Raw genomic sequence first — 9948 nt, 5'->3', positions numbered from 1 at the left:
TTCTAAAGCCTTCAAACTACACAGCAGGCTTTCCTGGGTCTACAGCTTGTAGAAGCCATACTGTCCGATTTCCCAGACTATATAATCATATGAGTCAATGCTTTATAAACAAAGTCTTTAGATAGATAGATAGATAGGTATATAGAAAGATAGATAGATAGATAGATAATTTCTTACTGGTCCTGTGTCTCTGGAGAATCCAGAATAATACAAAAGTCAAACTCAGATAACCTGGTTCTGGCATCTGAGCACTTATTCTTTAGGCTATGCAGATTCTCAAAAAAGTATTGCTTTATAAAAGCAATGCTACTGTTTGCATTTAAAATTTTCATTTCATGGTACACCCGTGGAGCTCAGTTGGTTAGGCAACTGGCACTTGGTTTTGGTCTCATGGTTTGTGGGTTCAAGACTCATGTCGAGCTCTGTGCTGACAGTCCAGAGCCTGTATGGAATTCTCTCTCTCTCCCTCTCTCTCTGACCCTTCCCCATTCGATCTCCCTCTTTCTCTCTCTCTCTCTGTCTCTATTTCTCTCTCAAAATAAATAAATAAACTTAAAAAAAATTCATTTTAAGAAAAAAATAGAAGTTTTGTTCCAGCCTGGAGAACATACAAGTTGATTGTGATTTTTTTTTCTTAAAACTGCATTAAAGAGTCTCATATGAACCAGAACTCTCTTTCTCATCCTGTACAAACAGAAGCCTTCAAGTCAGTCGTGCTTATTGCTCAGATTTTTCAGGAAAATAATTGTCATTGCCAGGATTTAGAACTCCAAAACAATGATTTTGGATAAGGAATAAAATTGAGTCACTCTGCATTCAAATAATCACGGCTTCCAATTATTAACCCTCTACTACACATCAGATCATATATATTATCTTGAACTCTCAGAACAATTATAGAGATGACAAAGTTGAAGTTCAGGGATTTTTGAACTTTATGAAGCTCATTCAACTAGTAAATGGATGAGCTGGGATTTAGATCAATCTTGGACTGAATCCAAAGTTCGCGATTTTTCTACTAGGACAAATTGCTTTTGACAGTATCATAGAAACCTGTTAAACTGGCAAAAACTTTCAAAAGTGTGTTAATTTCACCTACATTATAGCCAAGAACCTAGAAAATTTGACTTCATAATACTATTAAATCATAGTGATTATAATGATAATTATTGGGGGATTAGATTAAGGTATTTTTGACTGAAATCTTTCAGTTCTAAGTTTATAACCATATCATCTCGTAGAAAACAAAGAAATGTTCAGGCATGTCTTACTTAAATCTTTCTTTTCAGAATAAATTCAATACAAAAAATGGAATATACTTATTCTTCTAGTGTGCATGTGCAATTGGAAAAATAGAACATAGACCATGAAGGCCATAGTATTTTTAAAAATGCTGTCAACTTCACTGGTCACAGTCACTTTCTTTCCACTAGAAGCTGACGATAGGTCAAATAAAAACAGTAGAAGTTTTACCACATGAATCAGTATCTTAACATTTCTGCTTTATTTCTCTTTGAGATAAATTCTATAGAGTTTCACCCCAAATTCTCCATGAGAATAAAAGCAGTCTAGTATTACAACACCAATGTTTTTGTAAGTACGAGCACTGAGAGTTTGCCCAAAACCATCTGTCGTATTTACCATCTATCTCCCCAAGTTATCGTGTAAACATCAACATTGCATTTCAGATACATATACATTTACCATTAGTCAAGCCAAAAATGTTTAACAATAGGTATATTGCTTTATTTCCAGTACTTTAGAGTGAAGTATATGGCGGTTGTTAAATAAATAAATAAATAAATAAATAAATAAATAAATAAATTTAGTTGGATTAGATAAGCTCATTTCTCATGATGACTTCAATGTTTATACAGAATAGAAAATCAAATACTCCCTGGAAAGTCATATCAGAGATTTGCTTTTGATATAGATGTAAATATTAATGGAATAATGAACATATTACTGTACTTTGTTAGAAATGATGGTTAAACAATGTCAACTCAACAGAAAATGAGTGTAAGTGTAATTATTTGGTATAATGAATTTATGAAGAAGTCAAGATAAAGGTCACAAACAGGAAACTAAATACTGAGGGGGGGGGGCGGTGAGGAGAAGAAAACAAAGAACAGAGTAGTAAACATTTTATTTTCTATTTTAGGGGACAGAGCCCTCAAAGCAGATGCACTTGTCCCAGAACCCCTCTACATTGTAACACCAGTTAATGTTGGGTAAAATTTTCCAACGATGCTGTATAATTTCAGCATCATCATGCAGCAGTGGTATGCAGACATCTTGGGTTTCATTTGCCCTTGATTTATATTTTACACACCATACGCTATTCATCATTTGTTATTTGTATTTTTCCATCATTACAGAACATAAAATGAATTGCTTTACCAGTAGGAAGTATAAATACAGGCACTTCTTCCTCCGTATCTCCTTCAAACTCCCACCTAAGCCCCAACAATACCTTTATCTTTAGAAAGTCCAATATTCCTCACCCTAGGTTTTCATTAACCAAATTTTTGAATAGTCTTGAGAGATTTCTCATTTCATGTTGTGGGAGGTGATGAGGCAGGGTCACTTCTAAATGCTAGGATGAAAAGCTGGAACAGAAATATTCTCTCAAATCCTCTACCGCTTGAGCTCCAATTGTCTAGCTACTGTCACTAGGCGGCACTGTGGAGTCCCAGTCTGCCCCAGTCTACTGGATGTTTTTGCTGCTATGACGTCTTTATTAACACAGGAGTGCAAGGTCATAGCTCTTTCAATTCACATTCCATGCTTAACTGTGACTCAACGGAATATGACCCTAATTCAGAGTGGCATAAGCCAGAAAGACTTCAAGTCTGGCTACCAACTGTCTACCATCAGTCCTTAGGTCCTGTGTGTTGACACTAATTCACCAGTCTGTTCTCCACTCCCGACTTCCACATTCAGTTCCCTGGTTTGAGTAAACTTACTCCGGATAAAGGGTGGGAAATACTGATTATTTCCTTCAAGGATATCCAGAATCCTTACTCGCATTGGTACTTCTCACACTATACATTTAGGGTCCCAAACAGAGAACACCTTCAAGCCACAATATTCTATTAAGCACTTTTCCTAGGCGATGGGAACTGTAAGCAAATAACCTGCTTTTTCCAACTATGGAAGTAGAAGCAGCTGGTATATTTATGCATTTTCACTCCATCTTGCATTCTGTTGTACCAGATATTTGACATATTGGATATCTGACGTGGAAAAGAGGAGAGAAAATTTCTCAGAAGGGCTTTCCTCAACATTGTATGGTCAAGATTCAAAATAGATAGCGATTTACATTTTAACTGTCCAATCACAGTCTGTCTTGCTCACTTTGGGAAGTTTCTGCTTCAAAAGGCATGAAATACAGATGCTTTTTATCTTAATGTCATATGTCATGAGATAATAAAAAGAAAATTGGTAAAATGCTTTTTACCTATGTTACTTGATCACCTTTTTTCTTTTTCTAAATAGCCTCTTTGCCGAATGAAGTCTTTTTTAATTCTTTAAAATGTTGTTTTACATTGCTAACAGCGCATAGTAATCCCATTCAGTTGAATGTAGTAAATATAGCATAACAATATTCTGATGCATAAACACAGATTCAGTGAATACATTAACTTCTGCAAATTGCTGATTTGTGGTAGTCTTAAATATCTGCAACATGCAGTAAAGTTGCTAGTACAAGATAATTTGTTAATCAGCCCTACACATATTAAAAAAGAAAAGTTAATAATGTATTACAAATAATTTCAAATGTCACATATTTGCCAAAGTAGGTATTTTCAGAAACACTGACTTTCCAAAGACATATTTTCTAATAAAAATTTGTTTTCTTGTACCATATAACCAGTAAAAGACATCTGCATTGTCAATAGATGGCAGCATAACTCTTTAGGAGTCGTGGGGAACTACTTTACAGTTGAAGATTATAGCTATTAGCATGCTAAAAATGGTAATCTCAGTGAAGCTTTCTCATTGCATTTTCCTTAATACTTCATTGCACGGATGCTACCTATTTCCAAAAAGGAAGCTGAAAAAATATGTAAACCATAAATACTTTATGGTCCAGTTTTCGTTTTTTTTTAAAGGTGTATAAATTTGGTGTTAGGTCTGTGGGATGAAGGAAAAGATATCACTGTTGACACATTAATGTATGAGTCTCTCACTTCACTGTGAGACTTTGGAATTTTAGTTTGACATACAGCATGTGAACTTTTAATAAATCATCAATAACCTCTCAATCTGAAGGGCACTTTTAAATAATTTTTCAAGAAATTACTGAAAAATACTTGAGCATCAATCTGTCTTTTCTAAGAAGACAAGGATTTAATTTGTGAGAGTGGAATCTCTGTTTTCAACACTTCAGGGGATCTGCTTTAGAGGGAGGAAAGCAAGCTGAACTTTTCAAATTTCTTCCATAAAATCATACATGGATCAGGTAACTCCTTAAGGAAAATCAAGTTCTTTATGGACTGTTTGAATTGTATTCAGGTGGCCCAAGTTGCCTCTAAAGTTGAGGTTGCTAGGGCTACAATACTCCTACAGATATAAACACTGGCCATAAAGATATAATGTGTTAACACCATAGGAGAAGAAAAACAAGAGATACAGTGATTTGTTTCAGTAGACAAGGTTTCTGCCCTGGAGCTATCACTTCGAGATATAAAAAAGCATTCCTCACATAGGGCAAACAGAAAGGTAATAGCTCTATAATTAGTTTTAGTAATTCTGAGCAATCAAAATTATATCGTAACTTTACTAAATATTAGTGAAGTAATCTTTATCAGTTTGAAGAGTGATTCCTGGAAAATTTCTGTTTTTTTCATACCTTTTAATTATTAATTTCCCAATACAAAAAACCCTCAATTTCCGTGAAATCTGTTTTACTTACTAAGTCTATGACGGAGGTCTTTCTCTGACATGTATTCTCACCCAAAGAGTTTTAATTTTAAGTAACTTATACAGATAAAAAAAAAAAAAGTTTCGTAATGGGCACTGGTGTCCTTCATCATGTCTACAGGGCAAAAACATCTTCCTATTTAAAAATCTGTCCTGACCAACTGTCTTCAAGTAGCAAGTACTATCATTAGTATTGTTTCTCTAGGTAAATCGCTTTGTTCATTCATTCATTGATAATTGATTTATCCATTCACCAAATATTTAAATGAATGTGTACTGTGTTTCAGGCACTGTGCTAGGCATGATATTTTCATAGTGTAGAAATCTCTTCCTTTCTCTCCCACCCAACAAAATATAAAGACATATGAACAACTGTTATTGCCTTGGAGACTTACCGAGAAGATAACAGGAGTCACTGTTTTAACTGACCTCCACATAACCTTATCCCAAGAAGATCAAAGTTCTATGTTTCCTTTGTACAACAGACTGACTGATGCCCAGACCATGTTGTATGTGTTACTCTACAATATACCCCCCACCAGTTTACTTGTATGTTTAGACTCAGTGATGTTTATTACAATTCTTATTTATGCCAGTCACACCCAATGTGTGTTTTTCATTGCTAAAAAAAAAAAAAAAGTGCAAAAAATAGTTTCAAAAGTAGGTTCTCAGAATACTAACTTAAAAACTAAATCTTTTGAGAAACTAAAAACACAAGTTGGTTAAAAAAGATTTGCTTTTATTAGAAATCATGCCAACTATAATTTTTTTTAATGTTTATTTATTTTTAAGACAGAGAGAGAGAAACAGAGTGTGAGTGGGGGAGAGACAGAGAGACAGAGAGAGAGACACAGAATCTGAAGCAGCCTCCAGGCTCTGAGATATCAGCACAGAGCTGGAGGCAGTTTTTGAACTCATGAACAGCCAGATCACCAGTGAGCTGAAGTTGGAGGCTTAACTAACTGAGCCACTCAGGCACCCCTGTATTAACTTGATTACATCTGAAAGGACCCTTTTTCTAAATAATCACATTCACAGGTTCCAAGTGGATGTGAATTTTGAAATTAGTCAACCTAGTATGTACAAGTGCCAAATATATTTGGTTTAATGTTTAATGAATGCATTTGTCCCTTTTATGAACCTTTGTTTTAACCATCCTTTTAGTTAACTCATTGTGATGGTAAGAGATGAAAGGTCTAGCCCATTATTATGAAAACAAAAGGTAATAAGTCCTTTCTTTGTCTAGAAAGAAAGAAGAGAGTTGGGAAATGATTTTATTTTTAATGTTTTTCTATTTAAACTCAACCAAATGTGCTCATATACAAAATCTAGAAAGTAGGGAGAATAAATCTAATACTCCATCATTAGTTCATCCCAAATAATTTAAATTCTTATTTTTTTAAGGAGTCATTCGCTTTTAAATTCATGTGCTTAGAACACCCAAACTGCTACTAAAGATAAAGAGAATGCTCAGGAATTCTAGAATCTTACCAGTTTATCCAGGGTTGCTATTTGATATTGTAGATATCTTACAGTTAATAAACTAGGGGCGCCTAGGTGGCTCAGTCGGTTAAACATCAGACTTCAGCTCAGGTTATAATCTCATGGTTCCTGGGTTCGGGCCCCGGGTTGGGCTCTGTGCTGACAGCTCAGAGCCTGGAGCCTGCTTTACATTGTGTGTCTGCCTCTCTCTCTACCCCTCCCTCACTCACACTCTCTCTCTGTCTGAAAAATAAACATTAAAGAAAAAAAATTTATATTTAATAAACTGTAGTGAACAGCTCAAGAATTAAGGATAATATCCTAGGTTAAGAAGACCTGTTAACTGACTAACCTCATTTTACAGTGTGTTTGATTGTTTAGTGAAAATGCTTTATCTATGAGTCTGAACTTATGTCTATATAGTAGCAACACCTTTCGATATTATAGAATTCATGAAAATAGACAGAAAAATTCATTTATTCATGAATGAATATTTATTTGGTGAATTATTAACAAATTTTAATACTCCCTAACCTTATGACATGTGCACACTATAGAGCAAGATAAACATTAAACAAAAAAATTACAAATAAATTATAATTTCAAAATTGCCATGAAGTCGACTCAAGTGTCTAGTTAACTATGTATCCTACAATTAATTGGGGAATTTAAGGTGTTCCTAATCATATGATTTGATTTTAAGAATGTCTCTGTCTTGTGGTATCTAAGATAACAAATAATGAATCTGGTGCTTAATCTACTGAGCCACCCAGGTGTCCCCCATGTTTACTTTTTCTTTTCAGTCCATGTTTTACCTTGCCTTTTAGCAGCCCTGGTAAACTTTCATCGAAACAGGGACATCATATATTGCATAGAAACCTAGGTGAAGTGGCCTTTAATATGGGGTTTCCCCTTTCTCTTTTCAGGAGTTAGGCTCTACTAAGCATTTGGTGTAGTTGTTAAGTGTCAGAGGCTTAGGCTTCATGTAGCCTCCTAATTTTTGTCTACCCCGTTGTCTTTGGAGTTCTGTAGACACTCTAACTTAAATAGAGTTAAGTGTGTTGCAGTTGTCTAGTGGTAATTCACTGTGATTGTAGTGCAGTGTTTCGACGTGGAGGTAAGATAGTGAGGAGGGGAGGCGTTTCATTATCTTGTGATTAAATCTGAGCTTTTCAATTTAGTCTACGTCCCTTACTTGTGATCTTCCAAAGAATTTTTAAGCCTTTTTGAACCCTTGTGTGTAACAGAAAGGCTAGAGGGCACGCTAACATTTAACCACCACCTCTACCGCCATCCTCAACCAGCCCCTGATCCCAGCCCCCACTGCAGGTAGATAAGGCTCCAGGAAAAGTAAAGTAGATTTTTGAAGCAGGACTTCGATATTAAGGACAAAACCCTGTAGCCTGACATTATTTCCAAAAGCATATATCTTTTTCTCCTGGACACATTTTTTAAATGGTTATCTGTCTACCTGCCCAAACAAAAAGGAGAGTTTTACCAACTTTTACCAGGAAACATAGGCTCCTGGAGTGTAGGGCCCCCCTCCAGACCGAGTCCCCCAGTGTTGTTAACTCTCAGGCCAGTGCAGACTCAGTCTCCAGCCATTCATCAGTTTAAGTATTCTCTTACCAGTTACTGGTTCCAATGGGTTCTGTACCTCGTACGCTGCTGTATTCCTCTGTTTCTCCAGTTTTCTGGACAGTGATTTTCCCCTTTGACCACTGTTCTCTGATGGATCTAAGAAGAATTGTTGATTTTCATTTTCTTCAGCTTTATTTCTTGTTGTGAAGGTGGAGTAATGACTTCCTAAATCGTTACATGTCAGAATAAAAACGACAAGGTTCTTTTGAAGAAAGTATCTTAGCTATCTGTGGTACAGGTGTCCAACGCAAAAACTTACATGAACATTTCTAAGGGCTTTATGCCAGGTTCAGTTTCTTTTGGAGAAAGTGCTTTCTATGGTAATTCAAGATGCTTTTGTTTAAATAAATTTTTCATAGTTCATTATGCATATAGTTCAAACTTGGTATAAACATTTCCAATATAAATTTAAACTTGAATTAGAAAAAATATTTTAGAGTTCTTTCCTTTAGGCGCTGCGGCCGCAGCCATGAGTATGCTCAGGCTTCAGAAGAGGCTTGCCTCCAGTGTCCTCCGCTGTGGCAAAAAGAAGGTCTGGTTGGATTCCAATGAGACAAGTGAAATCGCCAATGCCAACTCCCGTCAGCAGATCCAGAAACTGATCAAAGATGGGCTGATCATCCGGAAACCTGTGACTGTCCATTCCCGGGCTCGATGCTGGAAAAACACTTTGGCCCGCCGAAGGGCAGACATATGGGCATGGGTAAGAGAAAGGGTACTGCCAATGCCCGAATGCCTGAGAAGGTAACCTGGATGAGGAGGATGAGAATTCTGCGCCGGCTGCTTAGAAGACACCGTGATTCTAAGAAGATTGACTGCCACATGTATCACAGCTTGTACCTGAAAGTGAAGGGTAATGTGTTCAAAAACAAGCGGATTCTCATGGAACACATCCACAAGCTGAAGGCAGACAAGGCTCGCAAGAAGCTTCTGGCTGACCAGGCGGAGGCCCGCAGATCTAAGACCAAGGAAGCACGCAAGCGCCGTGAAGAGAGGCTCCAGGCCAAGAAGGAGGAAATCATCAAGACTCTGTCCAAGGAGGAAGAGACCAAGAAATAAAATCTCCTCTCTGTTGTCTGTACATAGTGGTTTTGGCAGCAACACAGATCAGTTCTTCAATAAAACAAATCTTTATCTGTCAAAAAAAAATATTTTATGTAAACTAGTAATTATTGAAGTAATTATGGTGAGGGGCACCTTGGTGGCTCAGTCGATTGGGTGTCGAATTTGACAAAAATAAAAATAGACATCATCTTTGTCCTTGAAACCCTCAATTCCTAATATTATTACCTTCAGATATAGTTAATAGTATTAAAATATCCTATGTATCTATATATTTCATAATCTATATAATCTATTAAATATAAAGTCAAGAATATATAACTGCTATATTTGAAGATATCCAACACTTTGTGGTTCTTTTAACATTGTTTACTTTTTAAGTAACTGCCTAATATTCCACATGCAGATTCACCAGCCCCATCATTTACATGATGGTCATGTAATTTTTTTTTCTTTTCCTTCCTTTTTGCTATTATAAAAGTGCTATTTTGTGGCTATCACTGTACATAAGTATCTTTGTGTACCTTTGCCACGTATCACTAGGATAAATTCATTAACAAGGATTTATGGTTTGAATGAAATAAAATTTAAAAATTTTTATAGATATAGCCAAACTACCTTGCTGAAATATTGGCCTAACTATCTGTATTGGCATTGTTACCTATCTTTCCATAAAAATTTCCCAGTAAAATTTATTTAAATCCCATACTAGTAAACTTGTGTCGTGATAAAGACAAATGCTCTGAAACTAGATTGTTGATTTATAATTTTAACTTTGCCAATTATAAGCAGTATAAGACTCAGTTAATTATTATCTTTTCAATTACGTGGTTAGTA

The 9948-nt window shown here is 35.8% G+C and overlaps 1 pseudogene; it reads left to right on the top strand.

Moving 5' to 3' along the window:
* Positions 1-8472: 8472 nt before the first annotated feature.
* On the top strand, positions 8473-9198 carry LOC106986466 (60S ribosomal protein L19-like; annotated as a pseudogene).
* Positions 9199-9948: the final 750 nt, after the last annotated feature.

This window comes from Acinonyx jubatus, chromosome B1 (genome assembly GCF_027475565.1).
Source record: "Acinonyx jubatus isolate Ajub_Pintada_27869175 chromosome B1, VMU_Ajub_asm_v1.0, whole genome shotgun sequence".
NCBI classification, from domain to species: Eukaryota; Metazoa; Chordata; class Mammalia; order Carnivora; family Felidae; genus Acinonyx; species Acinonyx jubatus.
This window is presented reverse-complemented; position numbering and strand designations above follow the sequence as displayed.